General features: G+C 32.0%; 1 protein-coding gene across 4 annotated transcripts in view; it reads right to left on the bottom strand.

Annotated features, from left to right (window-relative positions):
- Positions 1–19,585, bottom strand: part of LOC117176000 — a 126,327-nt gene that overhangs the window by 58,978 nt on the left and 47,764 nt on the right. For 2 of the 4 annotated variants that reach the window (XR_004467560.1, XR_004467561.1), the window contains one exon: positions 13,520–14,044. The exons of 1 other annotated variant lie outside the window; for it this stretch is intronic. The gene's annotated coding sequence lies outside the window, so the exon portion shown is untranslated. Of the gene's footprint in view, positions 1–7,206; positions 7,526–7,777; positions 7,863–13,519; positions 14,045–19,585 lie in introns of those variants that run through there. One more of the 4 variants, XR_004467558.1, reaches the window with a different exon arrangement.

The following is a 19,585-nucleotide window of genomic DNA, read 5'->3' on the forward strand; positions in this document are numbered from 1 at the left end:
GTAAAGGTGGGTTAAAAATCAAACTCATTGTTATAGTCATATTTCGTAGACACTCCTCTTCAATGCCTTAAAAATTTGGCAACTGTTGATCATGCCCTGAAGTATTAGTCCAATTTTTGAAAAATCCAACATTTTCCCATACAAAGCACGTGTTTATATTGGAATTTCGAGAAAACAAGCGATTTTCTTTCTCCGGAAATGTGAACTTTGGGGAAGGGATCTTTTGCTTTCTAGAATGAACCAAACATTTTTTTTTATGCATTTTTTTCATTTTTGGACATTTTATAATTATAATTTTATAATTTGTTTATTTTCAATAGCTACTTTTCGTATTTAAAGTGAATAATAACGTGACCTTCAAGTTGGATTAATATAATTTATTACCATATATGACTTAATAGGCTAAACATTAATTTGTACTATGACTCTGATTCTTCACAATGGTTTTAAGTATTAATAACCAACTGTACTGAAAACTGTCAATCGGGAGATAAAAACACATGAATCTGGTCGTCATCGAAAAATGGAATAGTACTATACAGTCGTAGAGAAAAATAGGACGGTAATACATGTAGAAATCGAAATAATTATGAATACAATTTTTCGAATATTTAAATTAAAACCTACGGATAGATACGAATAGAATTTTCTACATGCAAACGGATAGATGCACATAGAAATGTTATACATATAAACGGATAGATACGGAAAGAATGTTCTACATATAAACGAACAGATACGGAAATAAAATTGTACACAAACGGAAAGATACGGATAGAATTTTCTACATAAAAACTTATAAATAAGGATAAGATTTTTCGCATTTAAACGTATAGGCGCGAATAGAATATATTTCAGTTAGGACAGATTAGGACAGTATTATAAAGTATTGAAACTGATAAAGATTTCAAAATGTAACAACGGATACACGCTGATTGAAAAGAATGCAAAGTGCTCATTAAAACGGATACAAAAATTTTACCCTTTTGAATCCGCTCATTCTTATCCGGTAGAATACTTTTTTCATCCGTGTTTTCCTATCCGTTTGAATACTTTTACTTCCAGCAGAGTATTTAATACAACCGTAGAAATTCGTTTGCGTTTATTTTTAATAACTTGAATGATATGGATAGTTTTTATAATTACCTTTATAATAATAATAGTTTACAATTACGCATCACTTATCAAATTTAAAATGATGTCAAATATGATATTGATTTTCTTTTTCACAGAACGAGAATTACATTGGAATGATGACATGATCAAGCTTCTTATTGGTAAAAAAAAAAGTGAAACAGGACATAATGTCACTGGATCTTAATGCGATAGCAAATAGAAAGATTTGATGAAGATCTACAAGAAAAATAAAGATGCAATTAACACAACTAGCAAATCTCCACGAGTTTCGAAACACTTTGATATGATCGATGAAATTATGAGTGATAAACCTGTAATTGCACCATTGGCCATAGCTTCAAACTTAAAAGGCTATGAGAAACGGAAAAAAGAAGCCAAACAAGCAACATAATGTTAAAATCGCGAAGAAGGAGAAGCAGCATCCCGGAAAACAGAAGGAGAACGTAAAGAATGCAAATCAGGCATTAAAAGACTCTCATCCTAGTGACGATGAGCATAATTCAATAGGAGAAAAAAGGTAGTACGTTCGTTTTGTAAACCCTGAAAAAGGGGGGAAATGAAGTTGATGAGGCTACTGAAATTTAGACTACGAGACCGAACGAGCGCTTTCGCGCGCGCGTTTCCCTTTTTTTTTTTTTTTTTGAAGTATTATATTTTATCATATTTTATGTGTTTCTTTACTATCAGATGTACTTAGTTTAAGTTTATCGTATCACAGAAAACACTAAGAATAAAATTTGTTGCAGGAAATTTTTTAGATCGATAAAGTTTTGTTTAGCCAAGTTCGCGTCTTTAAAATAAAATGTGTTTGTCATGGAAAAACAAAAGAAAGTTTAACTCATATTTGTGTAAAGTTTATCCTGTGAAGTTAATTTTTGTTACAGAGAATCTTTCGTCGGAAATCGATGTAAAGTTTATCTTCTGTTTTTTCTGTGATATTTTTGTTCAAGAATATATGAATTTGTTTTTGTTGATTTTGCAATATCCAATTTATAATGAAACTTAATTTGTTTTAAATACTATTTTTAATTATTTAAAAATACAAAATTATTTGAATATTTTTGTATACACATAATTCTTTATAATATTACTTTCCCGCTGCTCTCCTAAGAAAATTTTTAGTGAATGCCAAGATCGAGCTCGGGAAAATGCCACATACAATTGTCAATGATTAAGTACATCTTGACGAAGATCTAACCCGATAGTATCGAAAGTTTGTCCTTCACAATACAATGTAATACGATGTATAAAGACAATGCCCCCTGCCTTATCACCTGTTAAAATACTACATCGTAGAAGATTATTTGCAAGTTCGATTATTTTCAAACGTGTACCTTTACATAGACTTTCGTTAATCAAAAAATATTTCGGATTAGCATAACAATACAATTGTTTCTTAATCGTAATTCATGAGGAGGAAGGGTCGGTGGATTCAATGTGTTTAAGTATTCTGGGGGTATTGCATCGTTTATATCTCCATTATCACAATTTTTAACACTATCTACACTTGTATAAATTTAAAGTATACTTTATATATACATACTTTTCGAATTCTGCTCCTTGTGGTAAAGTACTCGTATTTTCTGTTAGTTAAAATACAGAGACATGTTTTCAAAGTGAACTGAATTTAATGTATAAATTTACTAATTCGCTGCGAGTTGCATGAGTTTTTACAGGCATTAATTGCCTAAAATCTCCAACAAGAATTATAATTTTTCCACCACGTGGTGAGTCAATATTCATGAAGTCATGTAATTTTCGATCTACTAATTCCAAAGCATACCTTAGCGCCATTGAAGCTTCGTCCTAAATAAAAATATCTACTTCTCGTAAGTATTGAGCTTCTTTAGATTGAGCTTGTATACGGGAGACGGAATCTAAAAATAAAGGAACTGGCATACCGAAACTTTTATGTACAGTCTTTCCTTGCGAAAGTAATATTGCTGCAATACCTGTAAATTCCATCGTATATATATTTTTCCCTTGTCTTTTAACAAATGATATGTAGTATAAATCTATGTCTTTCCTGAGCCACCAGGTCCATCAATATAAAAACATGATATAAAAGGCATTTCTTCGTTCGACAATGCAACATTAAGGATTGTGTCTACAATATCTTTCTGTTTTTCATTTAATTTTTGGTACTGAGTCTGACCGAGTTGTTCATGTTGAGTAAGCGATACCTCGTCATCGTAAATGTCAATATCGTTCCGAAATTTAGTTATTTGTGGCTGGCATTGTTGAAATGCTACTAATATCGGATCTTTCGCAAGAAAGATAGGTATTTATCTGAATATATGATCTTATTTATGCTTCTTGTATACTATAGTTTCTCTGAAAATCTTGCGGCATAGCATATTTAAATTTATCCCATAGTTACTCAGGATTGGTAGGTTGACAGTATATTAACATACGAACAAATAAACGTCTTAATTGTTGGGGCATCGTCCAAACTTCTCCTTTTGCCATAGCACGATCCCACTCTGCGTCATCTTCGATGAGACCTAATACTAAACATGTTCTTTGAAAAGTATCATAAGTTTATTTATTAACAGCTCTGCGATCTTAGAAACTTATATCCCTTTTGATTGTTAATAGTAATAGTCTCAGACAGAATAGTTCTATTGTAGTCGGAACAACAGAGTACATTCGTCCAATAACGTTAAATTTTGTTTTTCGTGTTTGCCAAGTTGATAATTTCGATCCACTATGTTTTTTAAATACCTAGTGAGATGGAATTTCAGAACACGTATATCGTTTGGTATCAGTATCACGTCTATTTAAAACCAAATAATTGATAAGCATAATTTCTTTTTCCAATGTGTTTCTTATAGCATGTTCACTCTCAGCATCGTCAATAGTAACGCTTTGCTGATTAGGCAAATGTAATGGCAACCTAATAACAGCGTGAATTTTATTTGGCAACTATCTACCGTACATACGATACATGCTTCATAAGGACTCACGTATCGAGTATCTATGAAATTTTTTATTTCATCATGATGAATAACATTTTCGCTGTTATTGGCATCAGTAACTATGACGGAACTTTAATAATCTAACATTGTTAGGTACTACAAATTGATTGTCAGTCGTACCTCCATTTTGGCGATTATATGTAAGTACCAGTATCTGTTCTACGATAAGTTGGATATCCGTTTTCATCCATTCTTGTCTCGTCTTGAAACTTTTTTGGAAAATGCTTACTAAATTTACCTTTATCATCTTGACCCGGTAATAAGCGTTGAATAGAGAAAAATTAATAGTTTCAGATTTCAGCGTAAAAGTGAAGATTATTCTATATTTTTGAATGCGCGATTTTTCCATCTGTCCAAAATGTCATTATAAGAATAGGATATCTCAGAAACTAATTTATTTCTATATCCATAGCGGCCGCCACATAGTTTCCTATTCCCCAAAAGAAGACGGGTTTTCAATATATTTAATTCCTTGTAATTGTACTGACAGATACACCTCACAGAGATGTCTTGTATTCCCCAAAAGTGTTCATATTTTAAGATTATTTAATTCCTTTTAATAAGTTCAAAAAATATGTGTAATAAATTGTTTTAACTCCTTCATGTGAAATATAAGTTTTGAGATTTTTATTTTAACCAATTCAAGTCTGCCTCTCTAAAGTTAAAATGATTTTCATTCACATATTTGAATGGATTTCTGTAATGCATTTTCGAACACTTTTAAATAAATTATTAAAATATGAATCAATATAAATACAAATATTTTTCAAGTTTATAAGTTATAGAAACATTTAATAATATACTTATTGTAAATCGATGTTGTTGATATGCTGCTTGTGTTCTTTCGTCTGAGGTGTTTTTGTATTGTATAGTGGTTATTTTCTAGTGGAGATGACTTAATTCAGACAAAAAAAATTAAAGGAATAGATGTTAGATCCTTTATTGAAGATAAAACTTTCAACGTTTCGAGAGTAAAACACTCTTCTCATCAGGAATAAAAATTTCATTAAGGTCGATTTAAGTTGTAAAATTAAAAGAACCATCCTCTCAGGTTATAATTCTCAATTAATTAGTCTGTTAAAAAAAATAAAAACATTTTTTTATAATAAAAATATTGTGAAATTGAATGAGATAGTTATTAAAAATTAAACGACATAAGAACATGAAAATTGAAATTTTGTTACAAATAAGGTTAGAAAATATAATTCAATTGTTTTGTTACCTGGATGTCATTTTTGATGTTTGTTAAAAAATTTTGTTATAAAATTTTCGGTTAGGATTAATGTATCGTCAAAATTGTGAAGAATGTTCAATTATATAGCAGTAAAATCATTTTAAAAATTAAGGAGCAGAAATTTGCGTTCTGCGCCATTTTAACGTTTGGTATTGCGAACGAGAAAATAGAGAGAGAAAGATAGTGTACAAAGGATAAGATATCAGTAGTGTAACTATAATTTCAAAGTAAAGGGTTTAATAGGAAAAAATATGGAAGTTGAATATAATTGATAATTTCATCTAATTGATTATTTAACTAGTAATAATAGGAGTATGAAAAAATTGGAAATTAAATTAAAGAATCTAAGATTATGTTATATAAAGAACTATAATGTTTGAGAACAGTTACTACATTCAGGCATTTATCACCTCCATTCTTAATAAAGAACATTTCAGCTACCAGTCTTTTAAATTTATTAGGCTCATGGTGTAGAACTTGAATATTTATCCAGTCTATTTCATGACCAGTCTGAACCTGGTGTTTTGCTATCACTTTATGATTTTTTGGACTCCGTCTAAAAATGTCATGGTGTTCTTTAATTCTAGTGTACAGTAATCTTTCAGTTTGACCTATATAACACTTTTTACATTCTAAACATTCAATTTTATAAACCACGTTTGTCAAATTAAAAGTGTCCAAAACATCTTTACCTTATTTTATGAAACTGTTGAATTTGGAGTCAACTCTAAAAATCTGCCAAAATAGGTGAAATTTGAGAGCCCATGGGAGCACCATGAACCTGTCTATAATAATCATTATTAAATTGGAAAACTGTTTTCGTCATTAAGAATTCTATTCCTTTTTAAAATTCATTTAATGGTAAGTCAGTATAATTTTTCATATTTATCCATCTACTGAGAATACTATTTTTAACTAATTCTATGAAACATCTAGTGAAACCATAATGTGATCTAGAGGAACAGTTTGTTTAGTGATTATGTTTTTGAATTCAAAAGAATCGTTTACTTATTTTTTTGGAGTTATTAAGGATTCTTTAAATATGTTATTAAACAGTTTTGCCGTTTTAAAAGTTGGAGAATTAATTAAAGAAACAACAGGACGTATAGGACAATTGGGCTTATGTATTTTAGGTAAACCATATATTCTTGGGATGTTTGTATTGTGAACTAAAATATCCTTTCGTTCTATTCCTTCTCCCAAATAACCCTTAGTTCTCCAAAAGTCTAATCATTTAAAAGTTTCTTTTTTCAGTTCAATTTCTAAGCCTGAGCATGTCTCTGTCCTCAGAGTTTTCGATTAATCCAATATTAGCCTCTACAAAGTACCCGTAAAGACCCCATTGGGTCCCCATTCGGTTCCTTTTTAAAAAACTTGAAAAAACAGCAAAATAAACTTTTAAATTGTTGAAATTCGGATTTTACGTTAAAATTCCCTATAGGAGGTCACCGAATAATCGCAATAATTTTTTTTTTGCAACGGCAAAAAGTAAAAAAATATATAAGACGTATAACGTTTGTTGACGCTACACTTTAAACGCGTCGACTGTAAGTAGCAGTCAACAGGCGTTATACGTCTTATATTTTTTTAAACTTTTTACCGTTGCAAAAAAACTATTGCGATTACTCCGTGACCTTCTACAGGGAATTTTAACGTATAATCCGAATTTTAACCATTCAAAAGTTGACTTTGCTTGTTTTTTTTTGCGAGTTTTTTAAAAAGGAACCGAATGGGGACCCAATGAGGTCTTTACGGGTACCTTGTAGAGGCTCCTTTCGGTTCCTTCGGTCCGCCAGGGATATTACGGGGAGATCCTGAGAATGATGATGGGAGGATGGTCATTCTTCCAACAGTAGTATGTAAATCATTTGTTGTTTGTTATAAATGATCAAATAATCCCTAATAAGTATCAGGGGGAAGTGTTTTTTTATTCAATCTGCAGTAATTCATCCTATCATTTTCGATTTTCACATAATTATCGACAACCCACTGTTGAAATAAGCGTCCATCCATTAAAAGTACGTTATTATCTCTAGTTGCCATTCTATATTTAATATATACAGATCGTGAAACTTGGCCTCGTCTATTAACACATGGTATGCTGTCATTCCAACCTTGTGTGCCATTTGGATAAAATAATGGATAAATTCAAGGTTCAACGTTCGGATCCAGAGAGCTAACAAATTGAAGGAAAAAGTGATTAGATATTTTTTTTTATTAAAATTGCAAAAATTTAGGACCAGACGAACGTTTGAACTTGCTTCAGACGTAATTTTCAGAATTTTAAATTCGATATCGCGTTTCGTCTAAACGTAATTTGTGTTTCAAACAAATGTAAAAGAAATTTTTGTAAGTTACGATCACATGGCCTCAATATTTGCGCTTTTTGAGCCCTTTTAGAGTTAAGTCTTAAATGTGGTATGCTTACATATGTCGTCGTCCTTAATCCTTATTGATCCAATTTGTCCGTTTTTGCCCGTCAACTTTAAGCATGGACAACTTTGTTAATTATCCTGGAAAAGATCTGAAAATGTATGGGCGGGTATTTTTAAGTGTGCTCTTTCAGAATCTGACCCGAAAATTTCGAAAAAGCCTCCCCTTCCCACCCTATTTTTTAATTTAAAAAAAGAAACGTGATTTTGGAAGTTCATTTTTATTTAATCGTATTTTTGATGCGAAGGAGATCTTGACAATAGCTGTATCACAAAAACTCCGGCTCAAAATGTCCAAACAATAAATTTATACACACAGAAAATTCATTTTTCATCATTTAGTGGTGGTACGGCCACCCCTAAAATAACAGATTTACGAAAAATCGCTATCATACGGATTTTTCTCAAAATAAAAAAATAACAATTTTTAAATAAAAAAAATAATAAAGGAATATAAATTAACAACAAATAAACAAACAAAAACAAAAGGTTTTTTATAAACGTTTACCTCCACGCGGTAAGAAATGAACACATTTTCATTGAAGAAATGGCTAAAGACCCTGGCGGTCCGAAGGAGCCGAAAGAGGCCTCTACAAATTACCCGTGAAGAGCCCATTGGGTTCCCATTCGGTTCCTGTTTGAAAAACTCAAAAAAATAGAAAGATCAACTTTTAAACTGTTGAAATTCTGATTCTACGTTAAATTCTCCATTCGAAAATCACGGAGTAATCGCAATACTTTTTTTCAGCGTTAAATTTTTTTAAAAATGTGATTAACTTCTGCTGACGGGGACTTCAAGCGCATCCACAATAGCTGAAATAGTATGTTGCGCGCGAAGTTTAAAAATAAAATTCTCTCTTACTTGCATCGCAGCGTTGTTGTCTGTGGGTCGGTGATGAAGCGTCGTTTGATCGGTATGAATAAGCGGGAGACCGAAGTGCTGGCAAAATTGACGACCGTTACCCGCAAAGTGTGTAGGGAACGATATAACAGCCATTAAGCATCGTTTTGACGGGATGAAAGTGAGGACAAGAAAAGATTTTGTTACTGTATATTATAAACAATGTATATAAAGTAATCTTAAAAATAACCTTGAATTGTGAATGTTAGATAACTGTAACATTTTCAGTTATATGTTATCTGCTTTTAAAATGCTAAAAAAATGTTTAAAAGTTCTACATTAATCGAAGTTTTAACGACAATCATACACTAACAGTATCATATGGAATAATAAAAACGGTACATGAATGTTATAAATAATATGTTTATTCAAGACATTTTAAAATAACTTAAACATTTTCCATTGCTTTAAATAATTTCCTCCACAAAAAAATCATAAAAACTGAAAATGTTTTGGAATTTATGACAAACTTAATGAACGTTTAGGACAAGTGTTTTACAGAGATTTTGCAATTTTCGGTTAACTAATAATTGTTTACAAGTTATATCTATATTTTGTCATGTTTCTTGGATATACTTTTTATGTAATTTGGTTTTTAAAAGTTAAAACATGGGAAGTGAAATCTAGCTATTTAGCAAAATATATCTTTTTTGTTTAAGGAATCCATAATTTTCTTTTTTAAACTATACAACTTTGAATTTCGCGCCCAGCTTATGCATCAGTTAGTTTCGTCACCGCGCACTGGTGTCAGAATGCGGATACATCTGGCATGTGCAATAGTGATTCTGCGTATTTTAAAATTAACATATGGCATTACATAACCTAAAAATACATAGGAATAACTACTTTGCGTGCCAGAGATATCCGCGTTCTGACACCACTGTCACCGTGTGTGTTTGCGTGTAAACTGTACAATCCGTCTGTGAGTACAGTCGCAAGTTTATTGTAGCAAAACGCGCTTGTTGGTTTTGGATTCTTTTATTGTGATTCTCGTGAATATTGTACTTGATTTTTTTCGAATGCTGATTGATAATCGAAAATTGCAGGTAAGACTATACTATTTTTTTTATCGTTATATATAAATGTATAGAAGTGTCTCCAATTTGGACTAAATTACGGTCGTATATACAGGTCCCGAAACTCCCGGGAAATGGGGTACCATCATTACTGTAGCCCTGGAATTGTGCAGTACCAAACTGTTGAACAAATAAGAATGACACAAAAGAGAAACGATCTACATTCATAGTACCTGTGGGATAATTTCTTATTCATATATTAGATAGCCCTGATAATCGACACGTACTTTTGGAAAGTAATCCTTTATAATTTTAGTTTAAAAACAAAAACTCTGAGTGTAATATGCAAAGGGACATTTGTTTAAATTTTTCATTTTGTAATGTCACAGGTCGTCTCATGAACCGTGGTACCCCTACTCCCGGAAGTTTCGGGACTTGTAGTATACGACCATAGACTAAACAGACGTCGCGCTTTCTACGATGCTTAACCTCAAAACGTAAACAGTAAAATAAACGCTTTTGTTTAACTTTTAGTTGTAGTGTAACTTGTATATGAATCAAAGGGAATTATAAGATTACACTGAAAAAGTCTTGACGAATAATTAAACTATTTCTTGGTTGTTATAAAAGTGGTATTTTTAGCTTAAAAAATCAACTATTTGGTTGAAATTTCATGTGTTTTGTTGAAAATGTATCTTTGTTTGGTAGATCATTTATTTTATTTGTTAAAATTTCACCGTTAAGGCTCAATAATTCAACTACTTTTTCAAATTTACAAGTCAAAAAGCTGAATTCATGGCAAATTTGATGAAGTTAATTAATTTTCAACCAAAAAGTTGAATTTTTAAACAGAAAATATGAGCTTTCAAAGAAACATGTAATGTTATCAATTTTACGAGGAGATTTAAATTTAAAATTAAAAAATTATTCAATTCGAAACAAAAAAATTAATTTTCTACTAAATGCGTAAACTTTCAACCCAAAAAGAATAATGTTCAACCAAAATGATGATTTTTTAAACAAAACACAGGAAGAAAATTGGAGAAGTTCCTAGATTTTTGTTGCATTTTTAAAAGCCGGAAAGTGAATTATAATAGTAACGATGGACAGTAAGTGACAGAAAGAAGAAAAACGATTTTAACTTCAAAATTTTTTTTATCCTTTCTGTTACTTACTATTCGTCGTGACTATTATAATTCACTCTCCGACAAGTTACATTATATTTCTCGGAACTGGGTAATATTTGTCAATCAAACATTTTTCGTCTGAATTTAGGAACAGTTCAGCTCGGAAATGGACTTTTGTTTTACATTTAATGTTTATTTCGATTTTACACAATGTTAATTCCCTGTCCTGGAAAATTCCGATTTTGTGGGTTAAATACATGGAACGACCGCCTCAAGAGCTGCCACTGCTTTTGACACGAGAGTTTAGTGTCAAAATAAAATTTTTTGGAATGGCAAGAGCCACAGTTGTCAACGCAATGACCGCTCGATAATTCCCACGAGCCGCTCGAGTTAATGGCAACAGCAACGCGAGCTCGGTAAGTGTTACGTTTAGACCTGACAGTTCTTGGGATTGACAACAATCTCTCATGTTAATATTCAAAAGCGCGTGGAGTCAAGTAGCTCTAACGTTAAGTAACAATCGCGCTTGTCGCTCGACTCATTCGCCGCAACACCGAATGCTGAAAGTATTAAGGGAAAACGTGGCATGATCAAATGTAATTTTATCATTTAACCGGAATTTTAGAAAAGAGACATTTGTACAACTTTTTAGAACTCTGAGAGACTTTTCGAATTAAATTTTTATATTTTAGTTCTTCATATTGAAATTCAACTTTTAATGACTTTTTTAGTGAACGACCTCATAAAATGTTCTCAGATCATGTTAATTTTTGCCATAAAATCTAAAAAAAAATATTTTTGAAAAGAACTTTCGAATTATAGTTGGACTTTTTACTAGTGGGAATATAATATTAAAAGTCGTAAAAGTACATGAAGGTTAGGTAAGATGGGGTTTGAACTTACAAAAATTTGTACCTTAATGGGCGAAAGTATAATGTCTCATAATTCTTTACATTTATCAAATGTATTATCAGCGCATAAATATTATAATTGTATTAACCACAACAAAAAGTAAAAATATTTTTGAGGTTAAATGTGATGAAAAATTATATACTCTGATGTTATAAACAATTACGATCTGCATATGCAGGTTCATTCATCTCGATCAGCTGATGCTGTTCATAGCACAGTTGGTATATTGCGGCGAATGAGTCAAGCGATAAGCGCGGTTGTCACTGAACATTAGAGCTATTTGACATCACTAGCTATCGAAAATTAACACGAGAGATTGTTGTCAATCCCAGGAACGCGCCGTACCAAGCGCAACACTTACCAAACTCGCGCTGCTGTTGCCATCAGCACGAGCGGCTCGTGTGAATTCACGAGCGAGCAGTGTCTTGGCAACTGTGGCTAGTACTATGAAAAAAAAAATTATTTTAACACTAACCGCTCGTGCCAGAGTTTCTCCGAGTAGTTTGTACTGCAACCTTTCAAATTATCTATAACACTCTGATACCTTTCCATAAACCTACATATAAGTTAAGCTTTAAGTTAAGTTAATAGCCCTGGCGGAACAAAGGAACCGAATGGAGCCTCTACAAAGTACCCATAAAGAACCCAATTGGGTCCCCATTCGGTTCCTTTTTAAAAAACTAAAAAAAATCAGCCCTCTTAGCTTTTTAATTGTTGAAATTTGGATTCTACGTTAAAATTTGCATTAGAAATTCACGGAGTACTCGCAATACTTTTTCTTGCAGCGTTAAAAACTTAAAAAAATAAAATAACTGTAATGTACATGGGCCCAAAGCGCCTTCAAGTTCATCTTCTTTATTAGTAGCGGTTAATAAGCGTTCTGTCGGTAACTTTAGGAATTTTATCTGGATGCTAGCGCCAAGCAGTGGAAATCTCAGACAACAGCGCTGCGATGCAAGCTAAAGAGAAGTTTATTTTTGAACTTCGCGCGCAACATACTACTTGATCTATTACGGATGCGCTTGAAGTCATCTTCAGCAAAAGTTAATGACATTTTTTTACATTTTTAACGCTGCAAAAAAAAATATTGCGATTACTCCTTGAGTTTCTAATAGAAAACTTAACGTAGAATCCGAATTTCAACAGTCTGAAAGTTGATCTTGCTGTTTTTCTTTTAGTTTTTTAAAAAGGAACCGAATGGGGACCCAATGTGTATTTACGGGTACTTTGTAGAGGCTCCATTGGGTTCCTTCGGTCCACCAGGTAGACCTCGTAAACTTTATTAATTGGTGTTCTTTTAACTTGTCAGAGTAAGGACTTCAAAATAAATAAGGGCAGAGCAGAGAAATTATGGACAATGGAAAAAATAAAAAGTTTGCCACTCTCTCAGAGTCAAAAGCGGAGATGTTTATGCGCTTCTCGAGAGGAAAGAAATGATTGTGGGCAGCATTTTTATGATTCTGATTCTACTTCAGAAGATGAAGTTCTCCGTTAAAATTTTCCTTTTCAAAACGATTCGCAAGCATTAGACAGTGAATCCCGTCATTTTGATGAAACTGGAAAAAATATTTTATCAATGTCTGATAAGAATTACATCGTATTTCTTCCAGCGTTTCTCTCCATAGGCAGTAATGAAAAACAACGTAAGATCACAAATTTTTTAGTAAAAAATCTCAAATTGTTTATAAAAAAATTTAATTTTTATTAGCAAATTCTCTTTTTAAGATTCAAAAGCTTATTTATATAAAAGACATCCATAAATAAAAATTCTGACTTTACAGTTGTTAATATGCGTTTAGCAATTTACGAGAAAAATGTAAATCATGTTGTAATATTCTAATTTTCTTATTATTCACTTTTACAACAAAAATTTTTCGCCACCAGCTTTAGAAAATACCTTTCAACATAACAAGCATCCGTTATAGATTTGTAGCAAATAATTCATTATTTATTACTTATAGTATTTTATTATAATTTTAAAATATATTATTAATAATAAAATATACGTCTTCCTTTATTTCCTCCATCCCACACTCATTTTTTAAGATCAAAATATTGGCAGCAATTCGGGCTTAGACATGGACGGCAAATTGGGTTTGCACGCGGCGCCGGACGGTAGGGCGATATAGCCAACAATGGCGCGCACATTGCGCTACTCAGGTGCCCGCACGGCGCTCCTGTCAATCGGACCGCGTGTCGGCGCATAAGCCAGCCACAGGCGGACATTTTTCTATCTGAGAAGATGCTCTTGAAGTCGCCTTCGGCCCATGTTGATGACAGGTATTTTATTCTTTAAAGTTTTTTATGCTGCAAGAAAAAGCATTGCATTACTTCGTGAGTTTCTATTGCAAATTTTAACGTAGAATCCGAATTTCAACAATTTAAAAGATTTTTCTGTTTTTTTTTAGTTTTTTAAAAAAGGAGTCGAATGGGGACCCAATAGGGTCGTTACGGGTACTTTTTAGAGGCTCGATTCAGTTCCTTCGGTCCACTAGGGGACGTTCCATATGCAGCACATACAAAAATTTCGAACATGTTTATCAAAAAATCATTAAATAAAATTCTACGTGAATTAAACTCTACAGATTTTCAAAATTTCAACCTAACTCAAATTTTATTGATTTTTAGAACTTAATTTATTTGCAATTTTTGGTGTTGAAAATATTATTTTTGAAAAACTGCCGATTTTCACTCGTTTGGGCTATTTACTTCTGGAGTGGTAAGGAAATTTAACCTTAGATGACAAAAAACATATTTTTTATTATTTGTGATATGTTTTCCTCCATTTTTACCTGTTTTCAAAGCTGAAACAACTTTTTTCAGAACCATAACTAAAACAGTAATTTTTCGTAAATATGTAAATATGCATCGGAAATGCGCTTTAAAAAAATTACCTTAAAAAATCACGTTTTTTTTAAATTGAAAAATAGGATGGTAAGGCGTAGTTTTTTTTCGAAAATTTCGGGTCAGATTCTGAAAGAGCACACTTGACGGACAAAAGCGGACAAATTGGGTCAATGAGGGTTAAGATCTGTAGTCTCTATGTTCTCGTCCAAATGCCAAGTTTATAATAAAATTTGTCATAATTACAACGGTTATAACAACATTAGAAAAGTTGTATTCGAATAAAACATAAATTGCTTTAGTATAAAATGATTGTAATATCATTTGATATCAAGATAAGTAGTATTAAACACGATAAAGTATGTAAGCACATTTCATATCAAAATTTTTAAATGAATGACGTAAATCGGTATTCTCAAGTTAGAATTGATGATTAGCATACTTAAATTTCAGAAAACTTTACATAGAGTGGGTCTATACCACTCTAAACGAGAAATAGAACGCAAAAGATGCGAGAAAGTGATAGACTTTTCCAAAAATAACCGCGAAATGAAATACATCATACGTAGAAGGGATAAACATAGTCTAAAATTAACCTCAAAAGGAAATGCATGACAACACGTATGACTCCGGGAAGGGAAAAAACTCAAATATAAATAAATTTTAGTAATCGCAAGACCAAAAAAGGACGCTAAAGGGCGATAAATTAAATGATTTTTGTAATAAATAACCTCGAAATGAAATACGTCCCACGTAGAAGAGAGAAACATAGACTTAAATTAACCTTAAAAACAAGTGTATCACAACACGTATGACTGTGAGAAGTGAAGAAACAAAAATATAAATAAATTAATATAAGAAAAAAAACATAAGCCGGGAAGTCAGTATGGCACTTCGTGACTCCATAAATGCTATGTACATAGAAATATTAAAAATAGGCTTCTTCGCTATTTTCTTAGTCACGGTAAATTTCTCGACTATTATACCAAATAATGTTGAAATACATTAATGGGAATGTATTTGCAATATGCTGCAAGAACAATATATATATATATATTATTGTTGCTTCGTTTATGAGATTTTTAGCTATATCTACGATGCGGCGAAGGATTTTTTAAAATGAAACTTGGAAGGAGTACAAAGTACCCGTAAAGACCCCATTGGGTCCCCATTAGGTTCCTTTTAAGAAAACTCAAAAAAACAGGAAGGTCAACTTTTAGACTGTTGAAATTCGGATTCTACGTTAAATTTTCTATTAGAAACTCATGGAGTAATCGCAATATTTTTTTTGCAGGGTTAAAAATGTAAAAAAATGTAATTAAATTCTGCTCAAGGTGACTTCAAGCGCATCCATAATAGCTCAAGTAGTATGTTGCGCACGAAGCTTAAAAATAAACTTCTCTCTCACTTGCATCGCAGCGTTGTTGTCTGAGGTTTCCACTTCGTGGCGCTAGCATCCAGACAAAGTTCTTAAAGTTACCGAAGGAATGCTTATTAACAGCTACTAAAAGAAGATGCACTTGAAGGCACCTGCGGCCCATGTAAATGACAGGTATTTTATTTTCTAAAGTTTTTAACGCTTCAAGAAAAAGTATTGCCATTACTCCGTCAGTTTCTAATGCAAATTTTAACGTAGAATCCAAATTTCAACCATTTAAAAGTTAATTTTGCTGTTTTTTTTAAGTTTTTTTTTTAATGGAACCGAATGCTGTCTTTACGGGTACTTTGTAGAGGCTCCATTCGGTTCTTTCGGTCCGCCAGGGTCGGTACACGAAATCGCCATTAAGAGACTATATATATTCAATTTCATATGCCGTGTATTGATCATTTATAAGAAAAGCAAGCTCTTTCCATTTTTAAACAAATTAAAAACAATTTTGGCAGTAATTGTCCATTATAAATAATAAAACATAATATATTTTCTTAAAATAAATATAAATTGCATTTTTTTTTAAAAGTAAAATTAAGCAAATAGTTAAGAAACCAAATGCCCAAGCACCACCGCAATTACGTTAAAGTTCTAACATTCACAGCGAATTCGAGACCAAATTACACCAGTACGTTGCACTTGAATTATAGGGAAGATTTAAGTCGACGAATTTAAGTTTGTCGCTTTATATTTAAACTTTATAACATTTGAAGATATCTAGACTCTAATGAGCCAACATACCCCCGCGTTTTACTTTGTTCTCTACTAGCCACGGCATTGGTGCATTTACCACTCCAACTTCAAAATACACCTCGGCAACGTCGCACTACAAACGGTGCACTATTTCCCATTATATTATATCCCGTGTTTTTGTAAAGACTCTTTCATACCTTATCTAGCCGGCTTGGGCTGGCAGCCGCGATCAAATTATTATGTTTTTATTAAATAATGACTTGGCTTATTGATATTTTTGTAGAAATAAATATACAGGTAGACTTTCTAGATTAACCTTCTCTTTCTATGCCCTATTCCAATTCTGGCGGCCGTATAGTTAGCTTGATAACATGTATAAAGTCAAAATTCGAACGGACCTCTTTTTCTAACGTTAGGAGGTAGAAAGAGAGGTCCATCCGATTTTCGACTTCGAAACTGGATCGAAACCACACTGCAGTAACTATATGTCGTTGGAATAGCACGTCACTTACCAACCCTGAACATACATTTCAGTGTCGGTGACATAAACAATTTAGCTATTATAATATAATAAAACATTAGAAAAATGTACAACGACAATAAAAATATCAAAAAGATATACAACGATCAAATTATTATGCTTTTATCAAATAATTGCTTGCATAATTGATAATTTTGTACAATATCGATGTTCAAAGTTCCCGCTTAATGTGTCTACATTCAAACCAAAATAAGAAGCCAATCAGGCATCAGGAAAAGGCGTTACGACTTTTAATATATTTCGAGTTCGACTCATTCATCTTCTTTTTATAATAGGATTGGGATAAGAAATACAATGATACACCATCTGGTGGCGAAATTTGGCACTAAATGAACGGGGTCGTTTTTAAAAGGCTGTGTGCTATTCCGGTGATATTCAGTGTAGAATATAAAGTTATTTTTCGAATGCTACGATTTCAATCAAATTAAAAAAAAAAAATGTCTGATAATACAGAAATAGACGATCTAGGTACGAAATTTAGTCCGAGGAAAAGCAAAAGTAAAAGATTTTCGGATGTTTAAGCAAGGCTAGCAAAAACCTAGATGTTAGGTTTCGCGAATTGAAGCCTCGGCTGAAATAACGTTGTATCAACACATGTTTTGTTTCCATAGACTTCCATACATACGGGTTTTTATTTTAACCGTTTCTCTATTCCGCGGAAGGGCTGAGATCGAAAATTTAAAAATTGATTTCGGAATCAAATGTCAAAATAGTCGAGGTTATTTGTTTCCGTTTATTTTGCATCTATCAAAAAATCTAATTTAGAATTTTTGAAGGATAAGAATATAAAATTACATTCACTTAAGAGTGTCAAACAAAAATTTAAAAATTAAATTCGACAAATTTCAATTAATAAACATAAAAATGATTAGGTTAGATCATTCACAAATTCAGTCCTACACATATTGTAAAAAATACAAATATAATTTCTCGTCTTTTTATTAAAAGAAGGGAAAGAAAAACACTTAATTATTCACGTAATTGTAATTTAATGTTTTATTTTTAGTTTATTATGAAAATAATTTTAAAAGTATTTTTTAGTACAATTCATGATCATTATTTATCACTCATTTATTTGTTTAATTATTTTTGAATATTATATTTGATATTACCGGTTCTCAACGTTTTACTCTAGCCTTTATACCCTTTTTATTCTTTCCAGCGCGCAATTTTAATGAATTTAATTTTCTTTTTTTTACCTTTGTTAAAAAAAACTTTAATGTTAGATTTAGAAAGCTACATTTTCGAAGTGTATAACCTCGACTATTTTTACATTTATTTCCCCATTCAATTTTCGAATTTTCGATTACCGCGCTTCCGCGGAATAGAGAAACAGTTAAAAGAAAAACTGAAATGCATGTGTTGATACAACGTTATTTCAGCCGAGGCTTCAATTTTCATTGCCTAAAAAAGATTTGTTAAAGTTGTGAATAAAAGTGGGCCTGAAGAAATGATCCATTGGAGAAAGCAATCGGAAAATGTTCTAAAACTGGAGAAAAAGGTAACCTCAAACATATGTCTTTTGCTTTCTGCAGTTTAAAAGTGAGGATTACTCATTTCGAACAGATAACTTTGCATTGATTTCTAGAGCAAAATATATTTTCTAATTTTTTGAATTTATAAATAATTTAGTTATACCATTTGAGTCATCTGGATTGTCGATTATTTTGTTTTATAACCTCAAAAATTTGATAGGAACTAATTACAAGTTCCCTGAAATACATGAAGCAAACTCGTTTTTATTTTTTGTACATATCGAAAATATTTGGAAAAATTGAGTTTTGCCTAGCTGAAGTTTTTTAAAAACTGCCAAGAAATAATTAATATTATTATTAGGCTGAATAATTTCCTTCTTTATATGTATAAAAAAGAACATGCTCAATTATGATCTGAAAATGTACTTTTTGTAGATTGCAGTGCAGGGAAAAGGTGGTTGAAACTGGTACTGCAAACTGGACGATTGTAAACAAAAAGCAATTAACTTTATGCTCCTTTGATCATCCGGCTGTTTTCCATAAAATAATATGTGTCCAGCGTGTAACACGTTTTCTTGTTCCATAAAGTTTCTACACGAGGGCGTGGATAACGTAAATTTACAAATTTCTGCAATGCTGAGCGACATCTTTGACATACTAAGCACGAAAAACGATTAAAATTCACTAACAACGCAACGTTGTTGGGAGCGTGATACGGATAAGGTCAATTTTCACATGAGATATTCGTCGGATGATGAGGAACGTACCAGGTGTATACATATGAAACCGGTATAGCCATCTAGCGGCCAGTAGGCACACTTGTAGGCACTGTCGGAACTTACCATTTGTGCTAATTGGCGTATTGT

The sequence above is a fragment of the Belonocnema kinseyi genome, chromosome 7 (genome assembly GCF_010883055.1).
Source record: "Belonocnema kinseyi isolate 2016_QV_RU_SX_M_011 chromosome 7, B_treatae_v1, whole genome shotgun sequence".
Lineage (NCBI taxonomy): Eukaryota > Metazoa > Arthropoda > Insecta > Hymenoptera > Cynipidae > Belonocnema > Belonocnema kinseyi.